Here is a 23768-nt window from a genome sequence, read left to right as displayed (position 1 = left end):
GAAGGGGGTGGCATGATATAGTTAAAGTGATGAAAGGGAAGAACCTACACCAAGATTACTCTACCCGACAAGGATCTCATTCAGATTTGATGGAGAAATGAAAAGCTTTACAGACAAGCAAAAGTTAAGAGAATTCAGCACAACCAAACCAGCTCTACAACAAATACTAAAGGAACTTCTCTAAGTGGGAAACACAAGAGAAGAAAAGGACCTACAAGAACAAACCCAAAACAATTAAGAAAATGGTCATAGGAACATGCATATTGATAATTACCTTAAACTTGAATGGATTAAGTGCTCCAACCAAAAGACACAGGCTTGCTGAATGGATACAAAAACAAGACCCATCTATATGCTGTCTACAAGAGACCCACTTCAAACCTAGGGATACATACAGACTGAGAGTGAGGGGATGAAAAAACATATTCCATGCAAATGGAAATCAAAAGAGAGCTGTAGTAGCACTACTCATATCAGATAAAATAGACTTTAAAATAAAGAATGTTACAAGAGACAAGGAAGGGCACTACATAATGGTCAAGGGATCAATCCAAGAAGAAGATATAACCATTATAAATATATGTGCACCCAACATAGGAGCACCTCAATACATAAGGCAACTGCTAACAGCTCTAAAAGAAGAAATCGACAGTAACACAATAATAATGGGGGACTTAACACCTCACTTACACCAATGGACAGATCATCCAAAATTAAAATAAATAAGGAAACAGAAGCTTTAAATGACACAATAGACCAGATAGATTTAATTGATATTTAGAGGACATTCCATCCCCAAACAGCAGATTACACTTTCTTCTCAAGTGCACATGGAACATTCTCCAGTATAGATCACATCTTGGGTCACAAATCAAGCCTCAGTAAACTTAAGAAAATTGAAATCATATCAAGCATCTTTTCTGACCACAACAATATGAGATTAGAAATGAATTACAGGGAAAAAACCGTAAAAATCACAAACACATGGAGGCTAAACAATATGTTAGTAAATAACCAAGCAATCACTGAAGAAGTCAAAGGGGAAATCAAAAAATATCTAGAAACAAATGACAAGGAAAACACAATGATCCAAAACCTATGGGATGCAGCAAAAGCAGTTCTAAGAGAGAAGTTTATAGCTATACAAGCCTACCTCAAGAAATAAGAAAAATCTCAAATAAACAATCTAATTACACCTAAAGGAACTAGAGAAAGAAGAACAAACAAAACCCAAAATTAGCAGAAGAAAAGAAATCATAAAGATCAGAGCAGAAATAAATAAAATAGAAACAAAGAAAACAATAGCAAAGATCAATAAAACTAAAAGCTGGTTCTTTGAGAAGATAAACAAAATTGATAAACCATTAGCCAGACTCATCAAGAAAAAGACGGAGAGGACCCAAATCAATAAAACTAGAAATGAAAAAGGAGAAGTTACAACAGACACCGCAGAAATACAAAGCATCCTAAGAGACTACTACAAGCAACTCTATGCCAATAAAATGGACAACCTGGAAGAAATGGACGCATTCTTAGAAAGGTGTAACCCTCCACGACTGAATGAGGAAGAAATAGAAAATATGAACAGACCAGTCACAAGTAAAGAAATTGAAACTGTGATTAAAAATCTTCCAACAAACAAAAGCCCAGGACCAGATGGCTTCTCAGGTGAATTGTATCAAACATTTAGAGAAGAGCTAACACCCATCCTTCTCAAACTCTTCCAAAAAATTGCAGAGGAAGAAACACTCCCAAAGTCATTCTATGAGGCTACCATCACCCTGATACCAAAAGCAGACAAAGATACTACAAAAAAAGAAAATTACAGACCACTATCACTGATCAATATAGATTCAAAAATTCTTAACAAAATACTAGCAAGGAGAATCCAAAACACATTAAAAGGATCATACACCATGATCAGGTGGGATTTATCCCAGGGATGCAAGGATTCTTCAGTTTACGCAAATCAATCAATGTGATACACCATATTAATGAAGAATAAAAACCATAAGATAATCTCAATAGATGCAGAAAAAGCTTTTGACAATATTCAACACCAATTTATGATAAAAACTCTCAAGAAAGTGGACATAGAGGGAACCTACCTCAACATAATAAAGGCCATATATGGCAAACCCATAGCAATCATCATTCAATGTTGATAAACTGAAAGCATTTCCTCTAAGATCAGGAACAAGACAAGGATGTGCACTCTCAGCACTATTATTCAACATAGTTTTGGAAGTCCTAGCCATGGCAATCAGAGAAGAAAAAGAAATAAAAGGAATACAAATTGGAAAAGAAGAAGTAAAACTGTCACTGTTTGCAGATTACATGATACTATACAGAGAGAACCCTAAAAGTGCCACCAGAAAGCTACTAGAGCTAATCAATGAATTTGGTAAAGTTGCAGTATACAAAATTAATGCACAGAAATCTTTTGCATTCCTGTACACTAATGATGAAAAATATGAAAGAGAAATTAAGGAAACACTCCCATTTACCACTGCAACAAAAAGAATAAAATACCTAGGAATAAACCTACCTAGGGAGACAAAAGACCTGTATGCAGAAAACTATAAGACACTGATGAAAGAAATTAAAGATGATACCAACAGAGATATACCATATTCTTGGATTGGAAGAATCAATATTGTGAAAATAACTATACTACCTAAAGCAATCTACAGATTCAATGCAATCCCTATCAAGCTACCAATGGCATTTTTTACAGAACTAGAACAAAAAAATCTTAAAATTTGTACGGAGACACAAAAGACCCCGAATAACCAAAGCAGTCTTGAGGGAAAAAAGCAGAGCAGGAGGAATCAGAGTCCCTGACTTCAGACTATACTACAAAGCTACAGTAATCAAGACAACATGGTACTGGCACAAAAACAGAAACATAGATCAATGGAACAAGATAGAAAGCCCAGAGATAAACCCACGAACCTATGGTCAACTAATCTATGACAAAGGAGGCAAGGATATACAATGGAGAAAAGATAGTCTCTTCAATAAGTGGTGCTGGGAAAACTGGACAGCTACATGTAAAAGAATGAAATTAGAACACTCCCTAACACCATACACAAAAATAAACTCAAAATGTGTTAGAGACCTAAATGTAAGACCAGACACTATAAAACTCTTAGAGGAAAACACAGGAAGAACATTGTTTGACATAAATCACAGCAAGCTCTTTTTTGATCCAGCTACTAGAGTAATGGAAGTAAAAAGAAAAATAAACAAATTGGACCTAATGAAACTTCAAAGCTTTTGCACAGCAAAGGAACTAGAAACAAGACAAAAAGACAACCCTCAGAATGGGAAAAAAATTTGCAAATGAATCAACGGACAAAGGGTTAATCTCCAAAATTTATAAACAACTCATGCAGCTCAATATTAAAAAAAACAACCCAATCCAAAAATGGTCAGAAGACCTAAATAGATGTTTCTCCAAAGAAGACATACAGATGGCCAAGAAGTATATGAAAAGCTGCTCAACATCACTAATTATTAGAGAAATGCAAATCTAAAACTACCATGAGGTATCACCTCACACCAGTTAGAATGGGTATCAGAAAATCTGCAAACAACAAATGCTGGGGAGGGTGTGGACAAAAGGGAACCCTCTTGCACTGTTGGTGGGAATGTAAATTGATACAGCCACTATGGAGAATAGTGTGGATGTTCTTTAAAAAACTAAAAATAGAATTACCATATGATCCAGCAATCCCACTCCTGGGTATATACCCAGAGAAAACCATAATTCAAAAAGACACATGCACCCCAATGTTCACTGTAGCACTGTTTACAACAGCCAGGTCATGGAAGCAACCTAAATGCCCATCGACAGATGAATGGATAAAGAAGATGTGATACATATATACAATTGAATATTACTCAGCCATAAAAATGAATGAAATTTGGTCATTTGTTGAGACGTGGATGGATCTAGAGAGTGTCCTACCGAGTGAAGTAAGTCAGAAAGAGAAAATCAAATATTGTATATTAACGCATGTATGTGGAACCTAGAAAAATGGTACAGATGAACCGGTTGTAGGGCAGAAATTGAGACAGATATAGAGAACAAACATATGGACACCAAGGAGGGAAAGCCATGAGAGGATGGAGATGATGGTATGTTGAATTGGGCGATTGGGATTGATATGTATACACTGATGTGTATAAAATTGATGACTAATAACCTGCTGTATAAAAAAATAAAGTTCAAAAATTAAAAAAAAAAAGTAACTTCAGCTGGCCTTAAAAAACCCAACCAAACCAAACCAAACATATATTGGGAAGAATGAATAACATATTGATACTTTAAAATAGAGAGAATTTAGATTAGCCAGAGAAAAAGTTCATAAGCTTTTCTTAAAAAATAAATTTATTTTATTTATTTATTTTTTGCTGTGTTGGGTCTTCATTGCTGCATGTGGGCTTTTTCTAGTTGCAACGAGTGGGGGCTACTCTTCGTTGTGGTGTGCAGGCTTCTCACTTCAGTGGCTTCTCTTGTTGAGGAGCAGAGGCTTTAGAGCGCGGGCTTCAGTAGTTGGCAGCATGCGGGCTCAGTAGTTGTGGCTCGTGGGCTCTAGAGTGCAGGCTCAGTAGTTGTGGTGCATGGGCTTAGTTCCCACCAGGGAAGCTCCCATAAGCTTCTTTTTTTGCATGAAGAGCTAAAATGTTCCTCACTTGAATCCTTGCAACTAACACAGGAGAATGTCAAGGAGAAAAAGTTACTGTTAAGTTCTTATGGGAGACAGCTAGGGGCAGTTGATGTATACTGTTGAAGGGTTGAGTTTGGGAAAGGGACATCTTTACCTATGAGTCACTGCTGTTCTAGAATTACTCCATTTTAAGGATCTATATTTAAGGCCTTAAGATATAGGGAGTCTTATACTATGCCTCAGTATTTGAAGTGCTAGCAAGTTACAGATTAGTGAATTATTTGAAAGATTGGGGAAAATGATAGTGGCCTCTAAATTGTAGTTTACCATAGCAGGGCCTGGTTACATGGATTAATAGAACACAAGTCATATAAGTTTGGCTAGTCAGTGAGGTAATGTAGAAAGATCTGGGTCACTGCTGGGAATTAAAAACCCGAGTAGGAGTGGTGCTAGGAGCCGACTTCAGAAGCTAAAGAGTCCTCTGAGGCTGCAGAAGAAAAAAGCAAGGGAGTAAGAAAGAGATTGAAAGGGGTAGCAAAGGCAAATCATGCTTAGTTCATTCCAGCCCCAATTTTAACAATGTCCATAAAAGAACAGTGATTCCACTTACTCAATCCCTGTTGATTAATTGATATAAGTACTTCAAGTGTCAGGCATTGTGAAACTTATGGGAATATTAGACCAGGTGGGAGAGGACTAGGGTCATTGCAGGCCAACGAATGAGCTGTTTTGAGGCTTGCAATGCCATTTAAATTTCTCTCTATAATAGTTGCCTAGTCATTTAACCTCTGGGCCTTGGTTGCTTCATCTGTAAAATGAAGACCTTGAACTATAAGATCTCTGGGGAACTTTGCAGCATTAAAATGTTATGATTCTCTTTGGCTTATTTTGGGGGGAAAATGTATGATCCTCTTTGGTTAATAAAGAATTAAAAAAAGAAGCTCACATCTCACAAGGGTGCATATGAATGGATAAGTGCATACCCAAACACATACATGCATATTTAGTATTATGAGGATTATCATGAAAAAATACTAATAAAACTGGAGTGACATAAGATTGAAGAGATATATAACTTACAAAATATTTCTGTCTTTGCAGTGTGAAACAACATAATAACATATATGCTTTTACAAGAATAATCTTCTGGCCAAAGGTGAGGGGATGTAGCAATTCATGTAAGTAAAGTTCAAACTTTATTTACTCAAAAAGTAATAGCATCCTTTGCTCTGTATCTTAAGGCTATAAGAAAGCATCCCCTAGGTTCTTGCCCATAGTTTGAAAATGCCTTTATCCCAAGGATTTTTCATTTTGATAAGTAATTATCTCAGAAAGGTTAAAGCAAAGATTCCCTAAACTGACCCTTAGGAAGTACTTTAATTTTTCAAATTACTCAGTCACTGCCAATGTCATTTTGACAACTTCTTTTTCAAGAAGCTTTATGAATTGAAAGCTTTATGTATAGCTAGCAGACCTGTTCCTCATGAAGTGTGGGATCCAAGGCAGTGTGACTCCATTCTTTCTTATTAGTAGAAGTGACAAGACTTACTGGAAACTGAAACAATGGGGTCAAGCAGTGAATAAAGAAAAAGGAAAAAAGCAAGACTGGGAAATTCTCAACCCAAACTAACTAAAACATTCATGATATCCTATAAAGAGATGGCTGCAGTTGAGGTGTCTGAGTAACAGAATGCTATTTAAGAGAAACTGCTGGTGATCATAAAAAGTTACTAGCAATGACAGGAAAGCCAAGGAAGAGAGGACAAGATTAAGAAATAAAATCTCCCTCTTGTGCAAATGGAAGGTCTCAGTGCCTTTCTATATGATTCGTATAAGCTGCTGGTGGTTATCAGTGGGATACACAAGAGAGGTAGATCAATTTCCAAGGAACAGTTTGAAATTTTTGGTTATTTCTGCAGACCCAGTAATAAAGACACTGAAGACTAACCAAAAGCTTAAGACATTTTCTATGCTTATAAAACTAATTTTCATTTATTCATTATTTTTAATGAATAAATGAAACACAATTTGAGTATCCTTTATATTCCTTTATATAATCAGTGGATGAAATACAAGAAAGGAAAAAAAATGGTCCGTGTCCTTAAGGAGTTTAAAATCTATTTAGAAATAAAATATAATTTTGTTTTGATTAATTCCCCATATTGGTGTAATAAACTATCTTGTAAGAAACCTGAAAAATCAAGTAAAAAATTTTCCTCTGAAATGCTTAAGCGGGGAGGTTAATAATAGTGTTTGCTTTATGTAAAAACTGACTAAAAGATAATGCAGTCTGTTTTATTAGAGCTAAATTTATTCATCTTCTATATGCTGTAATTTTATTCAGAACCTATTTTTATCCTGCTGGATATTTCAGTCTTAAAATTCACATGGCCCAAGGGAAGAACCTCCTGGAATGTATCATCTGTTCCACTCAGTAGTTAGACTGCCTAAGTTCCAACAGCTGGAACTTATGCCTCTTTACATGATCTCCCTTTATCCCCATGGAGCCCTTTAGACGTGTTCTTATTCCCCCACTGTCCTTGGGGGAAAACTCCTAGCATCTGGAAGCTGGGACTATATACAAGTTAGATATGGATGCCTTTATCTATTTGTTGTTTAGGGCTGGTATTCCAGTTTTTTAGTTCAGTGTGAATATGTAAAGCATGATGGTGGAGGGATAAATATTTTTCAGGCAAATGAGAGTGCTGGTAAAAGTGAATAAAGGTGGTATGAGACTAGAAACTAGATTCTTTGATAAAGATCCTAAAGTTGTTTCTACTGGAGAGTAGAAAATTTTAGGGAGACGTAAATAGCTGTCTTCAAATACCTGAAAGGTTGACACGTGGGGACAAAAAGATTATGGTGGCTCATGGAGCTGCAATAGCTTCTAAGGAGTGGAAAGTAGTGGGAGCAGCTTTTATTTATTTATTTATTATTATTATTTTTTGCGGTACGCAGGCCTCTCACTGTTGTGGCTTCTCCCGCTGTGGAGCACAGGCTCTGGACGCGCAGGCCCAGTGGCCATGGCTCACGGGCCCAGCCGCTCTGTGGCATGTGGGATCTTCCGGGACTGGGGCATGAACCCACGTCCCTTGCATCAGCAGGCGGACTCTCAACCACTGCGCCACCAGAGAAGCCTGGAGCAGCTTTTGACTCAACCTCAAAAGACGATAGCTATTCCCTATCCCTGTTGAAGCAGAATCTAAATGACTGCCTGTGGTTTTGTAGAGGTGAAGTAAACAGGATTAGACAAGGAGGTGGGACTTGTTTGGGACTTGAGATAGGGATAGTGAATGGGTTCAATTCCCATGCCAATTGTGATCAACTGGTAAGGGCTGCCTGGAGCACTGTGGCCCTCTGACACTATCCCAGCTCATGAAGAAGAAATGCTATGATTGGTTAAGATAGATGTGTATGCCATGCATTTTCTTTCTCTGGGATGCTCCTTTAAAATTCTCTCCACTCCTTAGATTCTGTGATGCTAGGTCATACCAGTTGGTCTACAACTAGCCTAGCATACCTACCCAGCTCCCTAGATTCAAAAGGCAACTTTGGATCCACATTACTTTCTACCACTTCTTATATTTTGTTACCCTTGAATGGGTAAGTGTGTAATTGGGTTGACCTGATTTGACTGAAAGATAATAGAAATTTTACTTCCTGCTGTAATAAAATTACGAAGAGGCATAGTGATATACTAGAACATAATTTGGCTCCCACCCTCACTGTTCCACTGAGACTGCATCTAATAGTGATGCCATGAACGGTGTCTGTGTTACCAAAGCAAATGGACACTCGACAACTTCTTGAAACATTTCTGTCTCTTGACTCTTACCATGCAATTTCCTCCTGCTTTTCTCCCACCTCACTCACTGTTTCTTCTCAGTATCTTTACTTGGATCTAAGGGCCATAATGAGATCCTCTTCAAGAGATGATTAAAATTTATCTATTCTCTCTCATCTGCCCATTCCTGTAGATTTAAATTCTTTTCTTATATTAATAATTCCAAAATTTCTAAACATATCCAAGAACTTTAATTTTGACTCTCCTGTATAACTACTTGCTTGAAATTACCTCTTAGATGGCTCACAGGCATCTCAAACTTACCATTCAATACAGACTCTTGATCCACTTCTCTAATCAGTTTTCCTTGCCTCTTAACCATTCCATAACATAATTAGCCACCCATTTGCTCATCCAGGAAATCTGAGGATTATTCTTGATTCTTTCCCTTGAACCAGATCATACCCCTTCATCCAATCTATCATTGTAAACATTGCCAAACTACATTTTGAGTGTGTCACTTCTTTTCATTACTGCCACTACCACCCTATACAAGTGTTTCCCACCTGGACCATTGCAGTAGGCTACCAAATACTTGCCCTGCGGAAATCAAGTATTCATACAGTAGTAAGAGTAATTTCCATTCATTCAACATCAGTTCAACTTTTGATTGACTACATGGAGGGCTTATCATGGGCTAGGCTCTGCAAGGGTCTGAGGGATCATCAGGGAACAAAACAAAAATTCCTGCCTTTGAGGAGCTTATGTTCTAGTGGGAGAAGATACACAATAAACAATCAACATAAAAATAAGTAAATTATACAATAACTGGATGAGGTAAATACTGTGAAAAATGGAAAATAAAGCAAATTAAGGGGGCAAGGGGTGCTGGGAAAATGGTGGTCCAGATTATAATATATAAAAGGAGGTCAGAGTAGGTCTCATTGAGAAGATGATCTTTTCATGAGAGAGTTAGCCAAGTGAATATCAGGGAGAAAAATGTTCCAGAAAAAAGAAACATCTAGAGTAAATGTTCTCCAAATGAGAATGTATCTGATATGTTTGAGAGACACCAAGAAAGCCTGTGTGGCTATAACAGAGAGAGTGAGTGAGGAGGAGTGTAGCGGGAGAGGAAGTCAGAGTAAATATGTGAGAAGATGTAGAGCCTTGTGGGATATTGTAAGAACTTTGGATTTTACTCTGAATGAAAGGAGGAATCACTGGACAGTTTTGAGCAAAGGAGTGACACAATCCATTTTAAAAGGATCATTTGACTGTTGTTTAATAAATACTAGAGGTAAGAGTACAATGGACAGATCAATTAGGAGGCTATTGAAGTAATCTAGATGAGAGATGATGGCAATTTAGACCAGGGTGGTAATGGGACAGGTAGTGCAAAGTGGTTAGATTTTGGAGATATATATACATATATATATATATATATATGTATATATATGTATATTTTAACATATTTATTGTAGTATAATTGCTTTACAATGGTGTGTTAGTTTCTGCTTTATAACAAAGTGAATCGGCTATACATATACATTTATCCCCATTATCTCCTCCTTCTTGTGTTTCCTTCCCACACTCCCTATCCCACTCCTTTAGGTGGTCACAAAGCACTGAGCTGATCTCCCTGTGCTATGCTCCTGCTTCCCACTAGCTAGCTATTTTACATTTGGTAGTGTATATATGTCCATGCCACTCTCTCACTTCATCCCAGCTTACCCTTCCCCCTCCCTGTGTCCTCAAGTTCATTCTCTATGTCTGCATCTTTATTCCTGTCCTGCCCCTAGGTTCATGAGAACCTTTTTTTTTTAAGATTCCATATATATGTTTTAGCATATGGTATTTGTTTTTCTCTTTCTGACTTACTTCACTCTGTATGACAGACTCTAGGTCCATCCACCTCACTACAATTAACTCAATTTCATTTCTTTTTATGGCTGAGTAATATTTCATTGTATATATGTGCCACATCTTCTTTATCCATCTGTCGATGGACACGTAGGATGCTTCCATGTCCTGGCTATTGTAAGTAGAGCCACAGTGAACATTGTGGTACATGACTCTTTTTGAACTATGGTTTTCTCAGGGTACATGCCCAGTAGTGGGATTGCTGGATCGTGTAGTAGTTCTATTTTTAGTGTTTTAAGGAACCCCCATACTGTTCTCCATAGTGGCTGTATCAATTTACATTCCCACCAACAGTGCCAGAGGATTCCCTTTTATCCACACCCTCTCCAGCATTTATTGTTTCTAGATTTTTTGACGATGGCCATTCTGACTTGCTTGAGATGATACCTCACTGTAGTTTTGATTTGCATTCCTCTAATGATTAGTGATGTTGAGCATTCTTTCATGTGTTTGTTGGCAATCTGTATGTCTTCTTTGGAGAAATGTCTATATAGATCTTCTGCCCATTTTTGGATTGGGTTGTTTGTTTGTTTGATATTGAGCTGCATGAGCTGCTTGTAAATTTTGGAAATTGATCTTTTGTCACTTGCTGCATTTGCAAATATTTTCTCCCATTCTGAGGGTTGTCTTTCCATCTTGTTTATGGTTTCTTTTGCTGTGCAAAAGCTTTGAAGTTTCATTAGGTCCCATTTGTTTATTTTTCTTTTTATTTCCATTCCTCTAGGAGGTGGGTCACAAAGGATCTTGCTGTGATTTATGTCATTGAGTGTCTGCCTATGTTTTCCTCTAAGAGTTTTATAGTGTCTGGCCTTACACTTAGGTCTTTAATCCATTTTGAGTTTATTATTGTGTATGCTGTTAGGGAGTGTTCTAATTTCATTCTTTTACATGTAGCTGTCCAGCACCAGTTATTGAAAAGGCTGTGTTTTCTCCATTGTATATTCTTGCCTCCTTTATCAAAAATAAGGAGACCATATGTGTGTGGGTTTATCTCTGGGTTTTCTATCCTGTTCCATTGATGTATATTTCTGTTTTTATGCCATTACCACACTGTCTTGATTACTGTAGCTTTGTAGTACAGTCTGAAGTCAGGGAGTCTGTTTCCTCCAACTCCGTTTTACTTTCTCAAGATTGCTTTGGCTATTTGGAATCTTTTGTGTTTCCATACAAATTGTGCAATTTTTTCTTCTACTTCTCTGACAAATGCCATTGGTAGTTTGATAAGGATTGCATTTAATCTGTAGATTGCTTTGGGTAGTATAGTCATTTTCACAATGTTGATTCTTCCAATACAAGAACATGGTATATCTCTCCATTGGTTTGTATCATCTTTAATTTCTTTCATCAGTGTCTTATCGTTTTCTGCATACAGGTCTTTTGTCTCCTTAGGTAGGTTTATTCTTAGGTATTCCATTCTTTTTGTTGCAAAGGTAAATGAGAGTGTTTCCTTCATTTCTCTTTCAGACTTTTCATCATTAGTGTATAGGAATGCACGAGATTTCTATGCATTAATTTTGTATTGTGCTACTTTACCAGATTCATTGATTAGCTCTAGTAGTTTTCTGGTAGAGTCTTTAGGGTTCTCTATGTATAGTATGATATCATCTGCAAACAGTGACAGCTTTACTTCGTCTTTTCTGTTTTGGATTGCTTTTATTTATTTTTCTTCTCTGATTGCTGTGGCTAAAACTTCCAAACCTATGTTGAATAATAGTTGTGAGAGTGGGCAACCTTGTCTTCTTCCTGATATGAGTGGAAATGGTTTCAGTTTTTCACCACTGAGAATGATGTTGGCTGTGGGTTTGTCATATATGGCCTTTATTATGTTGAAGTAAGTTCCCTCTAACCTACTTACTGGAGGGTTTTTATCATCAATTGGTGTTGAATTTTGTCAGAAGCTTTTTCTGCATCTATTGAGATGATCATATGGTTTTTCTCCTTCAATTTGTTAATATGGTGTATCACATTGATTTGCATATATTGAAGAATCCTTACATTCCAGAGATAAACCCCACTTGATCGTGGTGTATGATCCTTTTAATGTACTGATGAATTCTGTTTGCTAGTATTTTGTTGAGGATTTTTCAATCTATGTTCATCACTGATATTGGCCTGCAGTTTTCTTTCTTTGTCTGATTTTGGTATCAGGGTCATGGTGGTCTCGTAGAATGAGTTTGGGTGTGTTCCTCCCTCTGCTCTATTTTGGAAGAGTTTGAGAAGGATAGGTTTTAGCTCTTCTCTGAATGTTTGATAGAATTCACCTGTGAAGCTGTCTGGTCCTGGGCTTTTGTTTGTTGGAAGATTCTTAATCACAGTCACAATTTCAGTGCTTGTGATTGGACTGTTTATATTTTCTATTTCTTCCTGGTTCAGTCTCGGAAGGTTGTGATTTTCTAGAATTTGTCCATTTCTTCCTGTATATTTTATTAGCATATAGTTTCTTGTAGTAATCTCTCAGGATCCTTTGTATTTCTGCAGTGTCAATTGTTACTTACCCTTTTTCATTACTAACTCTATTGATTTGAGTTTTCTCCCTTTTTTTCTTGATGAGTCTGCCTAATGGTTTATCGATTTTCTTTATCTTCTCAAAGAACCAGCTTTTAGTTTTATCATTTGCTATTGTTTCTTTCATTTATTTTTCATTTGTTTCTGATCTGATCTTTATGATTTCTTTCCTTCTGCTAACTTTGGGCTTTTTTTGTTATTCTTTCTCTACTTGCTTTAGGTGTAAGTTTAGGTTGTTTATTCGAGATGTTTCTTGTTTCTTGAGGTAGGATTGTATTGCTATAAAGTTCCCTCTTAGAACTGCTTTTGCTGCATCCCATGGGTTTTGGGTGGTCATGTTTTCATTGTAATTTGTTTTTAGATATTTTTTGATTTCCTCTTTGATTTCTTCAGTGATATCTTGGTTATTTAGTAGTGTATTGTTTAGCCTCCATGTGTTTGTATTTTTTACATATTTTTTCCTGTAATTGATATCTAGTCTCACAGTGTTGTGGTCAGAAAAGATACTTGTTAGGAATTCAGTTCTCTATATTTATCAAGGCTTGATTTGTGACCCAAGATATGATCTATCCTGGAGAAAGTTCCATGAGCAATTGAGAAGAAAGTGTATTCTGTTGTTTTTGGATGGAATGTCTTATAAATATCTATTAAGTCCATCTTGTTTAATGTATCATTTAAAGCTTGTGTTTCCTTATTTCTTTTCATTTTGCATGATCCGTCCATTGGTGAAAGTGGGGTGTTATAGTCCCCTACTATGATTGTGTTACTGTCAATTTCCCCTTTTATGGCTGTTAGCATTTGCCTTATGTATTGTGGTGCTCCTATGTTGGGTGCATAAATATTTACAATTATTATACGTTCTTCTTGGATTGATCCCTTGATCATTATGTAGTGTCCTTCTTTTTCTCTTGTTATAGTCTTTATTTTAAAGTCTATTTTGTCTGATATGAGAATTGCTTCTCCAGCTTTCTTTGGATTTCCATTTGCATGGAATATATTTTTCCATCCCTTCACTTTCAGTCTGTATGTGTCCCTAGGTCTGAAGTGGGTCTCTTGTAGACAGAATGTATATGGGTCTTGTTTTTGTCTCCACTCAGCCATTCTATGTCTTTTGGTTGGAGCATTTAATCCATTTACATTTAAGACAATTATTTATATATATTTTCCTATTACCATTTTCTTAATTGTTTTGGATTTGTGATTGTAGGTCTTTTCCTTCTCTTGTGTTTCCTGCCTAGAGAAGTTCCTTTAGCATTTGTTGTAAAGCTGGTTTGGTGCTTCTGAATTCTGTTAGCTTTTGCTTGTCTCTAAAGGTTTTAATTTCTCTGTCGAATCTGAATGAAATCCTTGCTGGGTAGCATAATCTTGCTTGTATGTTTTTCCCTTTCATCACTTAAAATATGTCCTGCCACTCCCTTCTGCCTTTCAGAGTTTCTGCTGAAAGATCAGCTGATAACCTTATGGGGATTCCCTTGTATGTTATTTGTTGTTTTTCCCGTGCTGCTTTTAATATTTTTTCTTTGTATTTAATTTTTGATAGTTTGACTAATATGTGTCTTGGCGTGTTTCTCATTGGATTTATCCTGTATGGGACTGTCTGTGCTTCCTGGACTTGATTAACTATTTCCTTTCCCATATTAGGGAAGTTTTCAACTATAATCTCTTCAAATATTTTCTCAATCCCTTTCTTTTTCTCTTCTTCTGGGACCCGTATAATTTGAATGTTGTTGCGTTTAATGTTGTCCCAGAGGTCTCTGAGAGTGCCCTCAATTCTTATCATTCTTTTTTCTTTATTCTGCTCTGTGGTAGTTATTTCCACTTTTTTATCTTCCAGGTCACTTCTCCGTTCCTCTTCCTCAGTTATTCTGCTATTGATTCCTTCTAGAGAATTTTTAATTTCATTTATTGTATTGTTCATCATTGTTTGTTTGCTCTTTAGTTCTTCTAGGTCCTTGTTAAATGTTTCTTGCATTTTGTTTATTCTATTTCCAAGATTTTGGATCATCTTTACTATCATTATTCTGAATTCTTTTTCAGGTAGACTGCCTATTTCCTCTTTATTTGTTTGGTCTGGTGGGTTTTTACCTTGCTCCTTCATTTGCTGTGTGTTTCTCTGTCTTCTCATTTTGCTTAACCTACTGTGTTTGGGGTCTCCTTTTCACAGGCTGCAGGTTTATAGTTCCCATTGTTTTTGCTGTCTTCCCCCAGTGGGTAAAGTTGGTTCAGTGGGTTGTGTAGGTTTCCTGGTTGAGGGGACTAGTGCATGTGTTCTGGTGGATGAGGCTGGATCTTGTCTTTCTGGTGGGCAGGACCACATCCAGTGGTGTGTTTTGGGGTGTCTGTGACCTTATTATCATTTTTAGCAGCCTCTCTGCTAAAGGGTGGGGTTGTGTTCCTGTCTTGCCAGTTGTTTGACATAGGGTGTCCAGGACTGTAGCTTGCTGGTCGTTGAGTGGATCTGGGTCTTAGCGTTGAGATGGAGATCTCTGGAAGAGCTTTTGCTGTTTGATAATACATGGAGCCAGGAGGTCTCTGGTGGACCAATGTCCTGAACTCGGCTCTCCCACCCTCGAGGCACAGGCCTGACACCTGGCCAGAGCACCAAGACTCTGTCAGCCACACAGCTCAGAAGAAAAGTGAGAAAAAAAAAGGAAGAATAAAAAGAACAAAATAAAGTTATTGAAATAAAAGATAAAAAATAATTATTAAAAATTAAAAAGTAATAAAGTAAAAGAAAAGAAATAAATAAAGAAAAGAGCAACCAAACCAAAAAAGAAATCCACCAATGTAACAAGCACTAAAAACTATACTAAGCAAACAAAGAAAAACAAAAAAAACTGGACAGACAAAACCCTAGGACAAATATTAAAAGCAAAGCTATACAGACAAAATCACACAAAGAAGCATACACATAAACACTCATAAAAAGAGAAAAAGGAAAAAAAATATATATCGTTGCTCCCACAGTTCACTGCCTCAATTTTGGGATGATTTGTTGTCTATTCAGGTATTCCACAGATGCAGGGTACATCAAGTTGATTGTGGAGATTTAATTCGCTGCTCCTGAATCTGCTGGGAGAAATTTCCCTTTCTCTTCTTTGTTCACACAGCTCTGGGGGTTCAGCTTTTGATTTGGCCCCACCTCTGCGTGTAGGGCGCCTGGGGGCATCTGTTATTTGCTCAGACAGGATGGGGTTAAAGTAGCAGCTGATTCAGGGGCTCTGACTCACTGAGGCCTGGGGGATGGGGGGATACGGAATGCAGGGTGAGCCTGCGGTGGCAGAGGCCAGCGTGACGTTGCAACAGCCTGTGGCGTGCCATGTGTTCTCCCGGGGTGTTGTCCCTGGATCACGGGACCCTGGCAGTGGCGGGCTGCACAGGCTCCCAGAAGGGGAGGTGTGGATAGTGACCTGTGCTTGCACACAGGCTTCTTGGTGGCTGTAGCAGCAGCCTTAGGGTTTCATGCCTGTCTCTGGTGCTGCGCAGATAGCTGAGGCTCGCATCCCTCTCTGGAGCTTGTTTAGGCCGTGCTCTGAATCCCCTCTCCTCGCGCACTCCGAAACAATGGTCTCTTGCCTCGTAGGCAGGTCCAGGCTTTTTCCTGGACTCCCTTCCAGCTAACTGTAGCACACTAGCCCCCTTCAGGCTCTATTCATGCAGCCAACCCCAGTCCTCTCCCTGGGATCTGGCCTCCAAAGTCCGAGCCTCAGCTCCCAGCTCCCAGCTGTCCCGGTGGGTGAGCAGACAAGTCTCTCGGTTTGGTGAGTGCTGGTTGGCACCGATCCCCTGTGTGGGAATCTTTCCGCTTTGCCCTCTGCCACCCTCTTGCTATGCTCTCTGTGGCTCCAAAGCTTCCCCCACCACCATCACCTGTCTCTGCCAGTGAAGGGGCTTCCTAGTGTGTGGAAACTTTTCCTCCTTCATATGTCCCTCCCAGAGGTGCAGCTCGTTTCCTTATTCTTTTGTCTCTGTTATTTCTTTTGCTCTGCCCAGGTACGTGGGGAGTTTCTTGCCTTTTGGGAAGTCTGAGTTCTTCTGCCAGCGTTTAGTAGGTGTTCTGTAGGAGTTGTTCCACATGTAGATGTGTTTCTGATGTATTTGTGGGGAGGAAGGTGATCTCCACATCTTACTCTTCTGCCACCTTGAAGGTCTCTCTCTTGGATATACTTTTTGAAGGTAGAATTTGGTGTGGTATACAAGAAAGAGGTGTTAAGGATGACTACAGGTTTTAGGACTGAACAACTGGAAAAGATGGAGTTGTCATCAAATGAGATGGAAAAGATTGAAGAGGGATAGGTTTTAATGAGATGGAAAAGATTGAGGAGGGATAAGACTAAATCAGGAGTTTTAGTCTTGGTCTAGAAAAGTTTGATATATCTATTAGACATTGTAGTGGAAATGTTGAATAGGTAACTTCAAGTCTGAAGTTCTGGAAGAGCATTGAGCTGGAAGTTGTCAGCATATATACAGCATTTAAAAACAGGTGTCTGGATGAGATCATCAGGGCAGTGAATGTAAAAAAAGGGAAGGATCAACAATTGAACCCTGGGGGTATTCCAACATTAAGAGACCAGAGAAAAGAGGCAAACCCTGAAAAAGAGACTAAGAAGGAACGATCAGTGAAGCTGGAGGACAAGCGAAACATGTGGAGTTTTAAAAACCAAGTGCAAAATGGCCAATCAGCCATGAGCAAGACATCCACTAATAGGTTGAATAAGATGAGAGCTGGGTTTAGCAATAGAGATAAGGCGTTAAAGGAACCTTGACAAGAGCAGTTTTCTTTGAGAGCTGAGGGAAAAGACTGGTGTGCATTTAAGAGAGAAAAGAACATCTCTTAAGAAGTGTTCTTGTAAAAAAAAAAAAGAAACAATCAGATCTTATTTCTGGACCTACTATATTTTAGGAAATGCATGCAAGAGAGGAACAGCATGGGCAAAATGCAGACTGTGGGAAATTAGAAAGAACAGACTGGTTTCTTCAATAAATACATTGCCATTGGGATGGGAGGGAAGATGAGGGGAAGAAGAGTAAGTGGAATCACATAGATTAAAACAGATTTGAGAATATGGTGATCACACATTTCTGTTTGCCCGTGATTATCCTGATTTATGCTTATTTTCTGGCATAATTATTATTAGTGCTTTTCACTCACAGATATGTCCCAATTTAGAAAATAAATTATAAAATCACCCTATTTAGCATACATAATAAGCAAATACAAATATAGACTTCATTTTAATCAAACAACAGACTGTAAAAGAAATATTTATGAGATAATTTGGAAAATTGGAACACTGATGATTTATTTGATAATATTAGGGTATTGTGGTTTATATTTTGAGGTGAAATTATGTTGTAATTATGTTTTTTAAAAGAGGCCAGATTTTTAGATATTTACAGATGAAATGATATGACACCAAGGACTGACTTCAAAATAATCCAACTTTGGTGTGGTTGGGGAGTGGTTAACAGCATAGATGAAACCAGAATTATAAACTATGAAGTTTATAATTGTTGAAATTGAGTAATGAATCTATGGGTATTCATTATGCTATTCTTCTCCCTTTTGATTTTGTTTGGCATTTTTTATAATGTAAAAAGATGTATGGGGAGAATGGGAAGTGGGAATTAGAAAAAGTGATTAGACACTTTTGATGGAGTCTTCTAAATCATAAACATAGTATATCTCTCCTTTTATTTAGGTTTTCTGTAATTTCTCTCAGAAATGTTTGTGGTTTTCAGCGTAAACTTCTTGCATATATTCTGCCAGCTTCATCCTTATGTATATTTTATACTGTTGTAAATGGTGTTGATTTTTAACTTCACTTCTAATACATAGAAATACAAATGACTATTGTATATTGAGCATGTCTTCTGGAACTTTGCTAAACTCACTAGTTAACTATAGTAGGTGTTCTGGTAGTTTGCATACAATTTTCTACATAGACAATCAGTTTATTTTCTTTATTTCCAATCAGATGTCTTTTATTCATTTTTTTTATGTTTCATTGCACTGCTTAGAACCTTCAGTAAAATGTTCAGTGGAAGTGGCAAGAGTAAACATTTTGCCTTTCTCTTGTTCTTAAGCAGAATGCTTTCAGTTTTTCACCATTAAAAATGATGTTCTCTGTAGTTTTAAGTGGATGTCCTTTATCAGATTGAGGAAGTTCCTTTCTATTTCTACTTTACTGAGCATTTTCTGCATCTTGTCTGCATCTATTGATATTATCATATATGTTGTTTTTATCTTTTTCAGTCCACTAATTTGATGAATTACATTGATTTTTGAATGTTAAACCAACCTTGTATTATTGAGTCAAACACAGACTGTCAAATGATATCTTTGTCCTTTTTTGCATTTTATATGTTTTGGATTTGATAAAGTTTTGTTAAGAATGTTTGCATCTAAGTTTTTTGGTGGGGGGTATTGATCTATAATTTTCTTTTCTTGCAATGTTCTTTGGTTGTGGTATCAGGATAATATTGGCCCTATAAAATGAGTTGGGAAGTATTATCTACTCTTCAAATTCTAGAAGATTTTGTGTAGTATTGGCACTATTTCTTCTTTAAATGTTTGGTTGAATTTATGAAGTCATTTAGTCATAGAGAGGTTTTTTTTTGTTTGTTTTTTAAGAAAATTTTAACTACACATCCAATTTCTTTAAGAGATATTGGGCTATTAAGGTTATCTGTTTCTTGTTAAGTAAGCTTTGATAATTTATGTCTTTCAAGGAATTTTTCCATTTCATCTAAATTGTCAAATTTATTGGAATGAAGTTGTTCAAAATATCGCCCTATTTCCCTTTTTAATATCTGTAGAATCTATTTCAAATGTCACCTTTCTCATTCCTGATTTTGATAATTTGTGTCTCCTTACTTTGTTTCCTGATCAATCTGCCTAGAGGTTTATCAATTTTATTGATCTTCTCAAAGAATCGGCTTTTGCTTTCATTGACTTTTGTATTATTTTTTTGATTTTCTATTTCATTGATTTCTCCTCTGATCTTTAGTATTTCCTTTTTTCCTGCTTCCTTTGCATTTAGTTTTCTCTTTTTTATGAGGTTCTTAATGTGAAAGATGAGATCATTAATTTGAGACTTTTCCTCTTTCCCCATAAAAGTATTTTAGGGCTATAAATTTTCCCTTAACAACTCCTTTAGCTGCATTCTACAATTTTGGTATATTTTCATTTTCATTCAGGGTGAAATATTTTCTAATTTCTCTTTTGCTTATTTCTTTGATCCATGAGTGATTTAGAAATGTGGTATTTTGTTTCTAAATATTAGAGAATTTTCCAATAACATTTAATTGTTTTCCTGAAATCTACTTTATCTGATATGAATATAGCCACTCCAGTTTTCTTTTGATATGTATTTCTCCATTCTTTTACTGTTACCTATTTATGTCTTATTTTTAAAGTGTGTTCCTTGTAGGCATTATACAGTCAGATCTTGCTTTTTCATCTAGTCTGACAATGTCTGACTTTTACATTTGAGCTATTTAGACCATTTACATTTAATGTGATTGTTGATATGGTTTGGTTTTAAATCTACTCTCTTACTATTTGTTTTTATTTATTCGTCTGCTCTTCTTCCTTTCCTCTTTTTCTTTCTCTTTTGGATGGAGTACTTTTATGATTCCATTTTATCTCCTTTGTTAATGTATTTCTATAACACTTTGCTGTTTTATTTTAGTGGTTGCTTTAGGATTTATAACATATAATTGTTATTATATATTATATACCTTAAGGTAATATTACATAACTTCATGTATAGTATTCAATATAAGAACTTTACAACAGTAAACATTTATCTGTCTCCTCCATACTTTTGTGCTATTGTTTACATTTTACTTGTACACATCTTATGAATCCTGAAATGCATTTTTATTACTTTTGCTTTAAACAATTGGTTAGCTTTTAAAGAGATTTAAATAATGAGGAAAATTACTTGTATATTTAGCCACATAATTCTCATTTCCAATGATTTCCATACTTTTGTGCAGGTCTTTTGTGCCATATTTCCATTTGGCATTATTTTTCTTCTGTCTAGAGAATTTCCTTTCATAATTTCTTATATTACTGGTTTATTATTGATAAAGTCTTTCCACTTTTTGTATGTCTGAAAAAGCCTTTATTTTGCATTCATTTTCAAAAGTTCCCCCCTCCACTCCCTAGTACTAGCAGTTTTGTATGACAGGTTTTTTTTTTTTCTTTCATTACATTAAAGGTATTGCTCCACTATCTTCTGGCTTATATGTTAATGAAGAGAAATTATATATATATATATATACACATACATACATATATATAGTATGTAATTGATTAGTGTATTAATGTATTTGTTTTTTCTTCTGATTCTTGAACACATGAAATATTGTCATAACCATTTTGATGAACTTGTCTGCTCATTCTATCTTGTGTGTCATTATTTCCGGGCAGGTTTTGATTAATATGGGGTTTTTTTTTCCTACTTTTTTGCACACCAGAGTAGAATTTAGTCTAAGGCTAATTTTCCCCATTTCTGAGGCAAAACCCTTTTGAGTACCCTGCTGGATGCTCCATGAACTATAAGGTCTTTTACTCCTGCTGTTGGGAACAGGAACTACACCTGACCCTATGAGCTCCTAGGATTATTCCTTCTAATATTTTTGTGAGGTTCGTTTCCTGGCCTCAAGTAGTTTCCTCCTAAGCATACACTGATCAGTACATAGCTGAAAACTCAAAGTGGATCCTCTAAAGATCTCTGGAAATCTCTGTGCAGCTGTCTCCTTAATGGTACTCTGTCTTGAGAACTCTAGCTGCTCTGGTCTCTCCAGAGTATCAGCTGTGTTTCCTCAATTGTGGAGACCTATGGACTCTGCCTTGGTTCTTCCTTGCTGCATAGTAGCCTGAGAATACTCTCAAAGCAGTAAACTAAAGCAGTTTTAGGGTTCATCTCATTTATTTTCCATTTCTCAGAGATCACTGTCTTTTATTGTCTGATGACTGATGTCTTGAAAACTGTGGTTCATATATTTTGTCCTGTTTTGTTTCTAGTAGGAGGCCAAATGTGATTTCTTTTACTTATTGACTGGAAGTAGAAGTGCTTGTCTGATATTAGGTTACAATTTTTTCTTGTTTGGTTGCTGTTACTGAAAAACAGATTTCTTCCATGCCATTTTTCTTTTGTTTAGTTTTGTTCATTGCATTAGTTTTGGGGAGAGATATTTTGTGGTTCATGTAGCCATCTTCATGTGCTTATTAGACATTTATATTTTCCTTTCTGTGATTCATGATTTTCATTCTCTTTTCCTACTTTTCAGTTGACATCTAAATGAATTTCTTACAAGTTTCTCTGAGGTATTTAATATCTACTCTACATGCCCTTTATATGCCATACTTATGTTAAATATTGTCTCCAGTTTATTGTTTGTTTTTAATCTTGGTGATTTTTTCTTTTGAAGTACAAGAGCCTTTTAGTTAACATAGTCAAACCTATATAGTCTTTTTTATAAAGTCCCTTCACAATCAAAGAAGAATATTTACCTGTATTGATCTATGTTTTTTGTTGCTTGGTTGTTTTTAACACTTACTTCTAGATTTTTGAGGAATTTATTCCTTTATATGGAGTGTAGATATAAATTTATTTTCTTCCAAAGTGTTCTCTTGGTGCTATTTATAAAGTATCCCTTCTCTTATGCATATTTGTAGCACTATTTTTACCATAGTAAAAATTCTGTCTGTTGTCGGGTTATCTATTCTTTTCCACTTATTCATATATCTACTCCTAGACTATTTAGTTATTATATCATGTTTAATATCTTGTAGTATAAGAACCCCTTTCAAACTTTTTAATATGAATTAAAAAAAATTTATTATACAAAATTAATATATGCTCACCACACAAGAATTAAATAATGAATGCTAGTGCAAAGAACACGAAGCATCCATGACCCAACCAAAATTAACATCTCAGTTTATAGTCTTCCAGATCTTTTTTTATTTATATACTTTTAAACTTTTTATAAAATAGGGTCATACTACATTATTTTATAATTTACTTGTATTTTCATACCAATAACATGCTGTAGTATTTTTAATTGTTGAAGAATATTTCATTGCATGGATACATGTTGATTTAACCAACCTCCTCTCCCCTCTTGGTAAACTTTTTATTGAAGAAGGACATACATACAAAAAAGTATATAAATCATATATGTACAGCTTATGTTTTCACAAAATGATCATACTCATGAAACTAGTTCCTAGATCAAGAGGCAAAATGTTATTAGCACTCCAGAATCTTCTTATAAGTCCACCCCATGCACAAATAACTACCCTACAACCCAGGGCAACTGTTCTAACACCATAGGCTAGTTTTGCCTATTTTAGAAATTTACATAAATAGAATCATACAATATGTATTTTTTTGTATCTGGCTTCTCTCCCTTAACATTATGTTAGTGAGATTTATCTATTTTGTTGCATGCAGTTCTAGTTCATCCATTCTCAGTGTGCTTAAGATTTTATGGTCATGGTAAGTGTATGTTTAACTGTATAAGAAACTGTTTTTCAAAATGACTATAATATTTAGCATTCCTACCTTCAGTGAATGAGAGATTCCTACTGATCTGCATCCTTATCAGCAGTTGTTATTTTTGCTCTCTTTGATATTGTTTTGTAATTGAAGCCATACCTATAAGTGCATGTTGGTATTTCATTGTGATTTTAATTTGCATTTCCCTAATTAATAATGATATTTGAGCATCCTTTCATATGTTCATTTGCCATCCATATTTCTTCTTTGATGATGTAACTGTGCAGCTCTTTTGCCCATTATTTTTTCTTGTGTTGTTTGTTTTCTTACTGTTTAGTCGAGTTCTTTATCTGACTTGGAAACATC

At 36.1% G+C, this 23768-nt stretch overlaps 1 long non-coding RNA gene across 1 annotated transcript in view; it reads left to right on the top strand.

The window, feature by feature from the left end:
- The window catches only part of LOC109551895 (uncharacterized), a 592297-nt gene that overhangs the window by 135084 nt on the left and 433445 nt on the right, over positions 1-23768 (top strand). Inside the window, exon 4 of the long non-coding RNA XR_002178594.3 lies at positions 5778-5854. This is a non-coding gene — a long non-coding RNA (uncharacterized lncRNA). The remainder of the gene's footprint in view (positions 1-5777; positions 5855-23768) is intronic.

The sequence above is a fragment of the Tursiops truncatus genome, chromosome 4 (assembly GCF_011762595.2).
Source record: "Tursiops truncatus isolate mTurTru1 chromosome 4, mTurTru1.mat.Y, whole genome shotgun sequence".
Lineage (NCBI taxonomy): Eukaryota > Metazoa > Chordata > Mammalia > Artiodactyla > Delphinidae > Tursiops > Tursiops truncatus.
The sequence above is the reverse complement of the archived record's forward strand: the minus strand, read 5'-3'. Positions and strand labels throughout refer to the sequence as shown.